Here is a 12756-nt window from a genome sequence, read left to right on the forward strand (position 1 = left end):
GAATCCAAAATGCAAACCATGGTGCTGAGACTGCAGCCTCCCTCCTCTCTTCTGAGCAAAATTTATCCAGTTTGTGTCCCGCCAGAGGAGCGCACAGACCTCTGCATGACCACAGGATAGCTGTGCAACCTGCACAGCCTTTTGTGTTGTGATTTTTAATTCTGTCTTCTCAGAAAAAAAGAAAGCAATGAAATGCTCACAATGTTATACACACAAACCGCTGGCTAGACCATGCTACTGAGCACTGCCTCCCCACGTTACATATTTTAAGGAGTGTATTCCAATTTAAATGCCATCTTTCGGTTGTCTTCTTTTAAAGAGAGTTAAGCCAAACTGAATATTTTTTTTGTTTTAACCTGTGCTATATTACTATAGGTTGGTAGAACTACTAATTTCTTTAATTTTTCCCCACCCCAAAAAACAACAAATTCCTCTCCTGACAACCTAATTTTTAACCACACTTACTTTAGATTCTTATGCAGCCTTCTCACCAACTATTAAAGCAACAAAGACAGCAATTAAAATCATATGGTTATTTTTAAAAGAAGGTAAAGGAAAAGTTGTACCTCACAGTACCTGTCTGGCAGCAAGGAGAAACAGTAACTGTTCTCAATTGCTTCGGGTGCTTTTTTATGTACAGGCTCCACCTACACACTCTGACAAGAACGGGGAGAAACGAAACTGGTGCTCCCAATTAACAGCTTTGGAAATAGGAACTTGATGTCTTTTTCCTTTCTGCACTGCAGAGGCCAGAAATGAAACTCCACCCTCATCCTGTGACTTCTCCCTGCAGCGGGACCAAAATACGCAAAATAGGGTGCTGGCAAGCAACAGCTCCTTGTCTCACCCTAATAGGCTGGCTCACCAAAGTGGCCACTCTGCACCTCTGTCGCTCACCAACAATACTGCCTGGCACCTCTGCCATTTGTCCTCTGGTCCCACTGCAGCGGAAAACAGGGAGTTTTGTTTCTGGTCTCTGCTAAACATCAGGAAGAGAGCTGGCTGGTGTGTAAAGAAAAGGATCGGGGAGGAATTTATTGTTTACCGGGATGGGGAAAAAATCAAAGAAATTCATGTCTTGCTGCTGCCCAGCACCCCAATTTGTACAAATGGCAGGAGGCTTGTGTGTGTGTGTGTGCTTTTGGCATCTCCATGCCTGCCCCTCCAACTTGGCCATACTGGCAGGGCTGAGTCATTGCTGCCCTGCGCTGCTGCCAGGCATTTCTCAGGGTTGCTCATCAGTTCAGGGCAGGTGAAGTCTCCAGTGTTTCCACACTGTTACTCAGAGTCATTGACTGTCTTCACTCTCCTGCCCCCATTTTTGGTGTTTTATGGGTTCTGAGCTGTTAGGCAAAATCAGCTTTCTCTGTTATTTCTCATTTCCTCTGTTTCTGACTGCTGCTTTTATCAGCCACTCTCAATTCCATTTTTTTTTTTTTTGAGTGATTCTCAAATTGCCCAACTTTCCCCTGCAGATTAGACTGACCAGAAATGGCACTGTTGCAGTTTCAGAGCCAGCCCATCTTCCTCCCTCCCTGTCCCACCTGCTGCCACCCCCGGGTCACCACTATTAGGGCTGGAGCAGGTCCTGGCCTCCCTCTGGCACTGGTCATCATGCCCTTAGGCATGTAGGAGACAGACCTGCAAGGGAATAAGTTCCCACATACACCAACTGGGTTATTAATTTTGAGCATTGCCGATGGGGTTGTCTTGGTTAAAGGGTTTTGTTCAATCCTCTGCATGTTTCAGAGAGGAGTTCTGAGCAGCACCAGAAGGATTCTGCAGCTTGCTCTGCAGGAACAGGACAGGGTTCTCCTTTCTCCCATTGTAGAGATTTAGGTTCTCCTATTTTCTCCTGAATCAGCGTAATAACATCTTTAACACACTGGAAAACCCACTGGGAAATAATGCATTGAAAACAGGTTTCATCTTTATGTAATGACTTATACCAGCATGTCCCACCGGCAGTACAATTCCACGGATTAAGACAACACAATAAAGGATGTATAAAAATAGATTAAACTGAATTTCATTCAAATCTCAGCTGTACAGAGTATGTTTGGAAATAATTTTGATGAAGAGAAAAATGGGACATACTGTAAAAGTATTGATCCTTGTTGAATCACACAATATTTAAGCCTGTGAGCAGCAGCTGTAGGAAAAGCAAGTGAAGAGAACAGCTATGTCACTGTACCTCCTAAATATGAACCATTTGCTGGCAAATCATCTTGCTGTGATGCCCACCATGGGGGACTTAGGTCCCATCCAGGCAGGAGGCTGTTAACAGAGGGTAGAGCTGCTGGTCAAAGCACATGTCCTGTAAGAGAAAGGGCAGACACTTCTGTAACCTTGTTTTGAGAGAGGAGATGGCTCCACTTCATCATGCTGCAATGCCCAGGAGAGACTAGAGTGTGAAGCACATCATCGCTGCTTCTCCAGGTTTCTCCTACCCTCTGCTGAGCAGAGAGGGAGCCTCCATTTCCTCAATTTTACTGCATCCCTAATGCAGGTAGAACCAGCCCTGGCAGCTGAGGGAGGTGGTGCTTCCCTGCTGAGGTGCTCTGTGAGAAAAATGTGGAAAAGGAGTGCTCACGCTTGGAGTGGACCATGCTTTGGTCCATGTAAAACAGGAAGCAGCAGGGAATTTTTCCTTCACTTCTTTGACAAAGTACCTCCGGTTATTCAGAAAGTGCGGTGTTCCAGAGCAAGGTTATTTGGCACTGAAGAAGCAGAAGAGATCACCCCATGGCAGATTATCTACGGAGGTAAATGAGAGAAGATAACCTGGCTGTGCATTGAAATCATCAACAGCTGAAGATCCCTCAGAGTAGAAGAGGGCCTGGCTTGGTCAGCAATTGCATGGACTGGAAATGGACAAAAGCTCAATGCTAAAAGCCTTGCCTATATTGCTTTACCTAGAGACAATACGAACTCACTTTTTCTGTCTTTCCCTCCAAGTCTCTTGCAGTAATGTGGCTTGCAGAGGCAGTGCTGTTTTGTCTAAGGGTGCATTTTACTCCATCTCCATTACATGCTTTTGAAGCAAATCTCAGGGTTGTCCCCAGCTATTGCATTTTGCCTCATGTCACAGAGGAGACTTGGAGCATCCTTTCTGGATTGCTTTGGAGCCAGAGAAAGCCAGCAGATGTGCTCCAAGATCATACCTCATATACCACAGCCACTTGCAGGTACATGGTCCTTGAGAGCAAACAAGATCATATGAAGCAACCTCCTCCTCCTTCCCATGGACTGCAAAGAGTATTTTGACACACAGACCCGCTCCTGTTGGTGTATGCCAAGGGAGGCAGGCATGGCCTAGGTGAGCTGGCAAACCACGATGAAAAACAGATGGGCTCTGTGGTCCCAGGGACAGAAGAACACAGGTCCACCCGAGCAGGACCATCAGCTATGCCAGCCCTTGGGTGACTCTGCTCCCCAGCCTTGCCTGTCAGACTGAGTTATCTGCTGTAAAGCTGGCATGCCTGGCTGTAATATACTTGTGTGTTCTTATATGTGATAACAAAGAACACTGTGTTTTAAGTGAAGGGGGTTAAAAGCCTGATCCTCCATGTCAGGAGAAAGCAGTCTCAACAATAAATGCTAGATTCCTTGGTGTTTGATAATGGCCAACTGCAAGCTAATTACTGCTGGTGCCTTCAATAGCAAAGGAATGACTTATGAGGAGTCATGTGTCTTTAAACGGGAAGAGAATGCCTACTTCCCATTCCTTCAGCATGAGGCTTTGCTTTGAACACGTCATCTACAGAAACAAGTTCAGCAAGAAGTTATTTCCTGTTCTGGCTTTAACTTGCTGAGTAAACGCCCCTGTACATGCACTGAGTACTGGCAGTGGGGATCCTGTCTCTAGGCCGGGATTTAATGGCTGGTTGCAGAAGTTGCTTTTTAACAGATAATGAATATCCAACAAAATAAGGTCCCCTGGGTCGCAGATGCCAGGGTGGTGAGCATCCGTGGGAGATCAGCCACAGATGCCGAACCCAGAGAGACGATGGGGCTCTGGCTGGGAAGCTGATATATTTATACAAGTAAAAGTCAAAGCATCCCAATGTTTGCAGAGCTTTTCTGTGAGCAGGGGCAGTCTCTTGAAAGGCACTGAACAAAGCTGTGGTTTGTTTCCCAAGACGACTGCACAGAGCACAAATGAAGGCTGTAAGGTTCGCTCTGAGAGAGTCCACTGTGTGCCATCATGTCTGAATTTAGGGAAACAACTCAACTCAGCAGGCAGGGGTGTTATTCTGGGAACAAGGAGACTTTAATTAGGATCGTGCAGAAGAATTCTCTTCTGAACCAGGGCTTGAGTTTTGCAGCCCCAGAAGGTTCTGATTTTAGGGCTCACTCTGCACTTTTTCTTTCTCTGCTCTCTTTGACTCCTCAGACATTTATCGTTGCCTTTCCCTTTGACTACGGTTGAAAGAAGAAGTGAGGGAGTTTGCTTTTTGCCTTGCAGCATCACTAAGATGCTGCTGCTATTGGAGGAAAGCCCTGTAATTTGTGTGCAGGGGTGTGAAAGAGTGAGCGTGGATCCTGGCTCCCCTGATAGGCAGTAGTGCTTTTATGCAAAGCAGAGCTCTGGGCAAGTATTGGCCACGTCATTTCAGGAGCAGCCTCCTCTCTCCTCCCTGTGTTTCTGTGTCATGCTTACTGGAACTCATTTTCCACAACATTGCTTCCAGATTGCTTCTAAGAAAAAACCCTGAGGCAATCAAGTCACTCTTCACACAAAGGTAGGGTAGATGAGTCAGCACACCAAGCCATAGGGGTTGCAAGGGACTTCTGGAGATCACTGAGTCCAACCTCCTCTGCTAAAAGCAGGTTCCCTACAGTAGGTTGAGCAGCAAAGTGTCCAGGCTGGTCTTGAATATCTCCAGAGAAGGAGACTCCACAACCTCCCTGGGCAGTCTGTTCCAGTGCTCTGTCACCCTCACCATGAAGAAGTTCTTACAACATATTTGTGTGGAACTTCCTGTGATCCAGCTTTTAGTCATTGTTCCCTGTCCTGTTGCTGCACACCACTGAAAAGAGCCTGGCCCCATCCATTTACCTCCCACACTTTAGATATTTATAAACAATCACATCACATCTGTCTTCTCTTCTCCAGGCTGAACAGACCCAGGTCTCTCAGCCTTTCCTCATGGGGAAGATGCTCCAGGCCCCGTATCATCTTTGTGGCCCTCTGCCGGACTCTTTCCAGGAGATCCCTGTCTTGTTTTGTACTGGAGAGCCCAGAACTGGACACAGTGCTCCAGGTGAGGCCTGACGAGGGCAGAGTAGAGGCAGAGGATCACCTCCCTTGACCTGCTGGCCACGCTCCTTTTAATGTACCCCAGGATGCCATTGGCCTTCTTGGCCACCAGGGCACACTGCTGGCTCATGGCCTACCTGTCATCCACTCAGGTCCTTTTCCTCAGAGCTGCTTTCCCCCAACCTGTACTGATACATGCAGTTATTCCTCCCCAGGTGCAGGACTCTACATTTGCTCAAGACTCTACGTTGAACCTCATCAGGTTCCTCTCTGCCGAACTCTACAGCCTGTCCAGGCCTTGCTGAAGCTGTAGTTGCATGCAAAGTTCTGTAAGCCCATTTGCTGTTTCTATATGATCCACACACTTAAAAATACTGGGAAACCTGTGACCATGCTGGTGATCCTTGCAGAACAAACATGAGAACTTGGACAGAAATGGTTGCAGACCACCCCATCCACACTGCACTTGGGAGAGGAGTGAAGAAAAGTCTAGACTGCTAATAAATCATGCTGGTGTTGGGATATTACAGTGAGTTGTCAGCACATGGAGTCCTTCACTAGGGGTGGGGTAGAATATGATGTCAATGTTGATGGCTTCACCCTCCCCTCATTTTTTTTTTTCCTCCCTCTCTTCCTCCTTGTACTTATGGTCATTTCTATGCTCACTAGCACATATTTACACCTTTCTCTTTCTTCATTGGTATGTAGTTCCAGGTTACATCTGAATTCACAATATGCGGTACCATTTACACATGTGAAATAGCATTTCCTTGTTCTATTTACTTCACCTACAGCCAGTTATGTCCAGCTCCAGCTCTGAAAGTTTTTGTGTTATTTATTTTTTTAACTGACCATTAGTGAGTTGGGTTTCCAGTGCCAAGCCCATGTCCCATCTCTTACCATCCTGCACCTGCACTCCTTGATATCACAGTCCATTTCTTTACTTCTCGAGTCCTCTGCTGGTTGTATTTCCCTACATTGCATCACTGTTTTGGAGTTGCAGATATCACATTTTACTATTTGTTATTGCTTTTTGTGTAAAACCATGGTTGTACCATGCCAAAATAAACAAAAGTAAAACAAACTAGATATAGATACCCAGTCAATTACAGAAACAGTTGTCATAGCTTAACCAAGTAGGCAGTCTACAGGCAGACCATAGAAATTTCAGATAGAACAGATCTGACAGACCCCAGTGCTGAGGCCTCACAAATGCAGCATAAAGGCTTATAGCCTGTGGGTATTAATGACAATACCAACTAAAAAGCTATGTGATTACAGCATGTTGGAGTATCCTTCATCTTCTACATTTGTGGGGAGTGAAAGAAATTTGTGCTAGCCTGCTGTTGTTTAACCCATGAGACAGCTGAACAGCATTTGACTTTTCCCCCCTTCCCCCCCCCACACACAGTGGGATGGGGGAGTAAACTGAAAAGTGCAAGAAATTACAGATTGAGATAAGGACAGTTTATTAAGGAAAAATAATAAAAGAAAAGGATAAAAAAATAATAATAAAAAAGCCAAGAAGAATAAGCAAAGGAAGTAGCAATTGATGCACAATGCAGTTGCTCACGACTGGCCAAATTATGCCCATCCAGTCCTCAAGTGATGGCAGCCCCCCAGCCAACTCCTCCTAGTTTGATTGATGAGCATGACACCACGTGGTGTGGGACATCTCCTTGGCCAGTTTGGGCCAGCTGTCGTGGCTGTGTTCCCCCCAGTTCCTGCTGCATTCCCAGCCTCCTTGCTGGCAAGGCAGTGCAAGAAGCTGAAGAGTCCTTGGCTCTGTGCAAGCACCTCTCAGCGACAACATTGGTGCGTTACCAGCATTATTCTCATTCCAAATACACAGCACAGCACCCTACCAGCTACTAGGAAGAAAATTAACTCTTCCAGCCAAAACCAAGATGTAGCCTTAGACCCTCTCCTCCAGAAACACATGCTTTGCTATGCCAGAACAGCTGCAGACTCATTATATTTGTGTTATGAAACTACACTTTCACTCTCCAAAAGCATCATATACTTTTACAACTACAACAATACCAATAAAGCAACTGTCAGTTTCCAGCAATATCTTATTCAAGCCTTCCCATATGCTCTGCTATGCAGCATTGTTTGAGCTCAGCAAAACAACACACGTGGGGATGTTTAATTTCGCCTACTTGCAGTAACACCTCAAGCTCCAGGCTGTACCTACATGAACACAATCTTTGCAGACACATTTCTATTTTAGCACCACGACTAGATTCCTTTGCAATCCCTCTGACCTGTTGTCTCCTCTAGCACCCAAGGCTTTTAGCTGCACGTTTGTGTTGGCAAGGCACACAGCAACAGGGAGCAGCTAAGGAACACATTCCTGCTTGCCACCTCTGCTTCATGTTAACAATCCAATTATTTGCCAGTAGCCTGGAAGAAAATACTTACTGTGTTCATCAGCAAGCAATAAAACATTTAAAGAGCTGTATGAAAAAAAAAGCAGTAAATCTTAGGACAAACAAAAATACCTCAGCAAATAGGTCAATCTTGCCCATACTATTTCCTGCAGCAGATGGTAATCAGGGCTAAAATTGGTACCAGCTGGGGCATTAGTGCTTCTGGATGTTTACAGGATTTTTCTGATGAAGTTATTGTAGGGTTGATATCTTTCTTTCTTTCCTTCTTTTTTTCATGACAAAGAATTATAGGTGAGATTATAAGGAGAAAAAAATTTATAGAGAAATTATAAGGAGAACAAGAGAAAAGGACTAAAAGTACGATCGACAAGCAATTAAAACTAGGAAGGATTACTTATTGCTAGAACAATGCTTATGAAAAATTCCAAAAATTATCAAGAGGAGTGCCTGTTATTTGTTTTGGCTTTGAGAGTCATGCATCTCAAGGGCTGATTAAGGCTAGAGGGCTTCAGTAAACTGTTGAGCTATTGACAGGGTGGAGTGCTGTGTGTATTGCTAGGAGCTTTGCTGCACTGCAATGCCAGAAAGCAGGGGTGGAAGTTCACAGCTGGCTTGAAGCTGGCTTTGGCAGCAGTTGAGCTGGAGCAGTTTCAGGACTGTGATGATAAGTCACAGACTGAAATGCTGTGACTATATGGAAAGCAAAGAGCAATCCTACAATCTTCTTTATAAGTGAAAAGAGACCATCAATATTAGGAAGATTTTGAAGGGAAGAATAAAACATCTCTCAAGAACCTCCTGGTCTAGATCAGTTGTGCTAAGCCATGGAGCTTTTCTGCAATTTGTGTGAATGTTGGCCATGGCTAATGAAAACCATGCTTGAGCTGGTTAAAGAAGCTAGCCTACAGTTTTGCAGATGGGCCTGTTTCCTTGAATGCCTTAAATCCCTTTTTTTTTTTTTTTTTCCCTCTGCTTTTGGAAATCCTTACCCTTGTTATCTGCTCAGTCCTACCTGAGAACAGGCTCCACCTGGTAGATTTACCTGCAAGTTCTTCTGTCTGCAGGAGAACATCAGTCCAATGACACCTGAACCCAGGTCTTGTGATCCAAGCCAGACAGTAAGGTCTCTGTTTTCTCACCTAACATCTTCTTGCCAAGCCCCAGTACCTCTCTGGGATAATAACAAAAGGGAGGCAGTGATGCAACCAAGTCTGGTCAGTCACATTTATGAGAGCATGTGACAATGTAGGAGTATTTATTCCAGCAGGGTCATCTGATGGAGGATTTCTAAGCTGGAAGACAATCATGAGAAACAAACCTCCCAGCCACACTAATTGGTGGGCTAACAAGCTACAAGTACCACTTCCAGGAAGGATGAACCTTGCAACTGATAAGATTGTGAACCAAGGGGCCCACCCTCGGCGGGTGCAGAAATTGCAGAGCTCAGTAAACCCACAGTGGGAGCAGGAGGAACAAAGTGTGTTGGGGGGTACAGGTAGAAAATATCATGAAAGGGCTGGTTGTGTGTAAAGTAAAGCTGGTCAGACCGTGGGTGTGGGTGCCCCCAGCCTGTGGTGTCAGCTACTGGAGCGAGTGCGATCCTAGCTTCAGCTACTGGGGTGAGCAGAGAGATTTCCTGCTCCCAGCCGTGGGATGGGAGTGGTGTGTGTTCCCAAATCAGCTACTGGGGATTGGGACTGGCATGAGTGAGGCAAGAACAAATACTCAAGGTCTAATTCTGTCACTTTTAGTTCTTGCAGGCAGTAAAATCTGATCATGTAGCACAATAATGTTCAATGAGCCAGGATGGGAGGAAGACTGGAACTTGAGTCAGATGTGACTTCAAAGCATGAATAATCCTTTGGAAAGGCTTACATCAGGACTCAGTTCCTCTTTTCCAGGTACAAGTTGTCATAGACCTTCTGGCCTTGGGGAGAAGGTAGAAGTTCAGTCTCATTCCTGAAAACATTTTGGTAGTAAATGTCCAAGAGATAGAAAGCAGCTATAGGAAGTATAACTTCATTAGATATATATTTTTTTTCATAAGTACATGGCTTATGAAAACATTCCGCAAACTTCCCAGTTGGCAATGGATAGCATTACACAAAGAACCTAAAGCAACAGTTACCACTGAGAAACCGAAAATGTTACCTATTATTTGATCGGTATTTCCTATTACTGCCACCAGGCCAGACTGCAAGATCCATCAGGGATTTTTAAGAGGCACGTCAGGACCCTGAAACACTTTTGATTCTCTTAAACAGAAAGATAAAAAAAGGCTTCTGTCCTGGTACTCCATTCTTTATAGGATTGCTTCTGTCACATTTACACTGGAGAGAGAGGTGGGGATGGCAGCTACTTTGTCTGTTTCCGTCCAGAAGTCTATCTAAATGCCCAGGATATATGAAGGGCCTATATGGACACTTCCAGAGAGGAATGCTGACCAACAGGCTGCTGCCTGTGGAGATGCTTGAAATGGGAGCCTGCTGCTGGCAAAGCACGGGGGGGGATTTGGCACGCCGCCGGCAGAGCTGCTGGCTGCGTTCCCAGCTGCAGGAGCACGGCCAGGTGGCAGCAGGTACCTGTCCGGTGTGACAGCTCTGGGGACCCTACAGAGCCGGGATGTGGAACGGCACTGCTGCCACCTGCTGCCGTTTTGCTTTCAAATGCATAAACCCATCCCTGAGCAGTACTGCTGCCTAAAGCTCACGTTTTCCCATTCGATGTGTGCACTATGGCTTAGAAAAAGCCTGGTTCCTCTGAAGGCTTTAGTCCTGTTTGTTGGTGGTGACACCCATCCTTCGCTAACCACGCTGAGTATTATTTCATGAGGCATGATGAAGACCACAGCGCTTGCCTGACCGAGAGGAGTGCAGCAAGTTGCTTCCTACCTGCTGCTTATGGTCAACGATGTTACCTCAATTCAACAGTGCTGTCCACTGATGAAGTTTGCTTGTGGTCCACAGTGAGTGACAGAGAAGGTAAGGAGATCTGTGCAAGGGATCCTATGCACTATTGCCTCACCTTCAAATAAAACTAAATATTCATTTCCTGATTTTTGTCCTCATGTTGAAATCCAAAGCTATTTAACATTTGCCTAGGTCACCTTTTCAGAATTACCGTTCCCTGAAAGTGCTTAAATGCTTTTCACTCCAATTTAGAAGGCAGTTCTTTTCAACGTGCTCACTGTGTATAAAATTGAAATCCCATTTTCAAACCAGTTCTCTGTAAGATTGCTTTGATTGTAAGATTGTTCTTAAAAGTGATTGAAAAAGTGACATCTTTTTACTCAGGTGATCACTTCTCTGTGGTTTAATGAGATCAGAGAGGTATCAAAGCTGGTGAGGCTCCTCCACCTACCATATGTAAGCACTGGGGCAGGAGTGAAGGAAAACAAAGCCAACAGCTCCTCAACACTTCACAGTATTACCTGGCTTTGTCTAGGTGACCCAACTGCATCTCTGAGAAAGTGAAAACTTGATGGAGCATTTTGCAGGGATGTGTTGTGAAGAGCACTCTGGTAGTCAGCTTTGATTCAAACTGCCAGGACATACCTTTTCCTGTTGCCCACTTGTAAAGAATGGAGCACTGTGAACTTGCTCCATAGGGATGGGCAAAGAAACCAACCCCTCTCTGTAGAAATAAAGGCACTAAAAGCTTCCTTTGGAATTGTTAGGTAAGGCACACACTGACTGAAATAGCTCTTGCTCTGTAAGTCACTGGTAGCTTATATGCACTGCAGGTGCTTCTACCTAATTAGCTAAGAAATTAGAAGACACACAGTTAATAGAAACTAATTGTATTGCCAGCTGGGCAAAACGTGTCTTGACACATTCCCCACAGACCCCAAACAAGCAGTACCCGTGTGATCTGGATTTGATGGGCAGGGTGTTAATAATGCAAAGGACTGTGCTTGTATCTGGTGTCCCTGTTCCCAGGTACATCGGAGCAGTTATCTAGTGGGTGGATGTGCAAAACCGAATGCCCAGGGCCTTCTAACAAAAAAAAAGGTTGTTTGGGCAACAGGGTAACATTCTTGTCATGACATTAAGAGGGGATTTCTTTGAGGGTGTTAAGGCTTGTAAGCAAACACAGGAGCAGTAAAGCAAGATGCTGTTGAGGCTTGGTGATGGCAGAGCTTTGGTTGTACTTTGTATTTTGCTTTTTATCTCCAAAAGGTAGCAGCAGTACATGTTGTGATAATTGCTAAACAGAAACTGATGTAAAATTTAATTGTAATTGACTTAATTGTGGGCTAGAGTAGAAGGCAATCACTGCCAAACTGCACTGTCCCAGGACTGTCTCAGAGCTCGACATCCTGAGGCTCACTTACCATTATTACTGTAATTACATTATATCAGGCATGTAACAAAGGGTGATTATGATGTAAAGGAATAGTTATGATGTAACTGTTCAGCCAGTAACATGAACGCTTCCTGAACAAATTACTGATCATGTGAAGGTGTACACTTAAGAAAATGAACATACACAAGCTGTATGCATTAGCACAGATTTGTCTGACATGAGTGCTGAAGTAAAATTGGTTAGATCACTTTATCAGACGCACAGGCGAGATGTAATTTATCTGCTATAACATCCCTAGGAAGCATTTACAGAGCATCTGCAGCCTGCTGCTTTGAATCTCCTGAGGAATAAGCTCTGGAATATCTCTAGAGCTCCAGAAAGCTGCAAGTCTTGCATGCAAAATAGATGCTTATGATATCTCTCCTTTCTCTTGGTAAAATATAAGAAACAGCAGCAGATGCAGAGTACTTTTCTTAACTGAGAACTAGCCTGAAACTTCTGGCAGATCTTGGGTTTCTCATCCAAATCTCTAGGTTTCAAGAATGCACCCAAATTTAGGACGTGGCACAACAGTTCACTGCAAACAGTGCACGTACTACTAGATATGTAAAATACCAAAATGAGGCCTTTTACCTATGAAATCTGTAGGACGAACAAGCAAAATAACAAAAGAAGAATGATTTAAATGTATAAAAATATTGAAACAGACATTTAAGTACTCATTTTTTCACTGACTAATCAGTTGCAAGGTGATAAGGAATAACCGTTGTGAGTCTGCCAAAATCAAATTGTGTT

This window comes from Netta rufina (assembly GCF_964035555.1).
Source record: "Netta rufina genome assembly, chromosome: 1".
Lineage (NCBI taxonomy): Eukaryota > Metazoa > Chordata > Aves > Anseriformes > Anatidae > Netta > Netta rufina.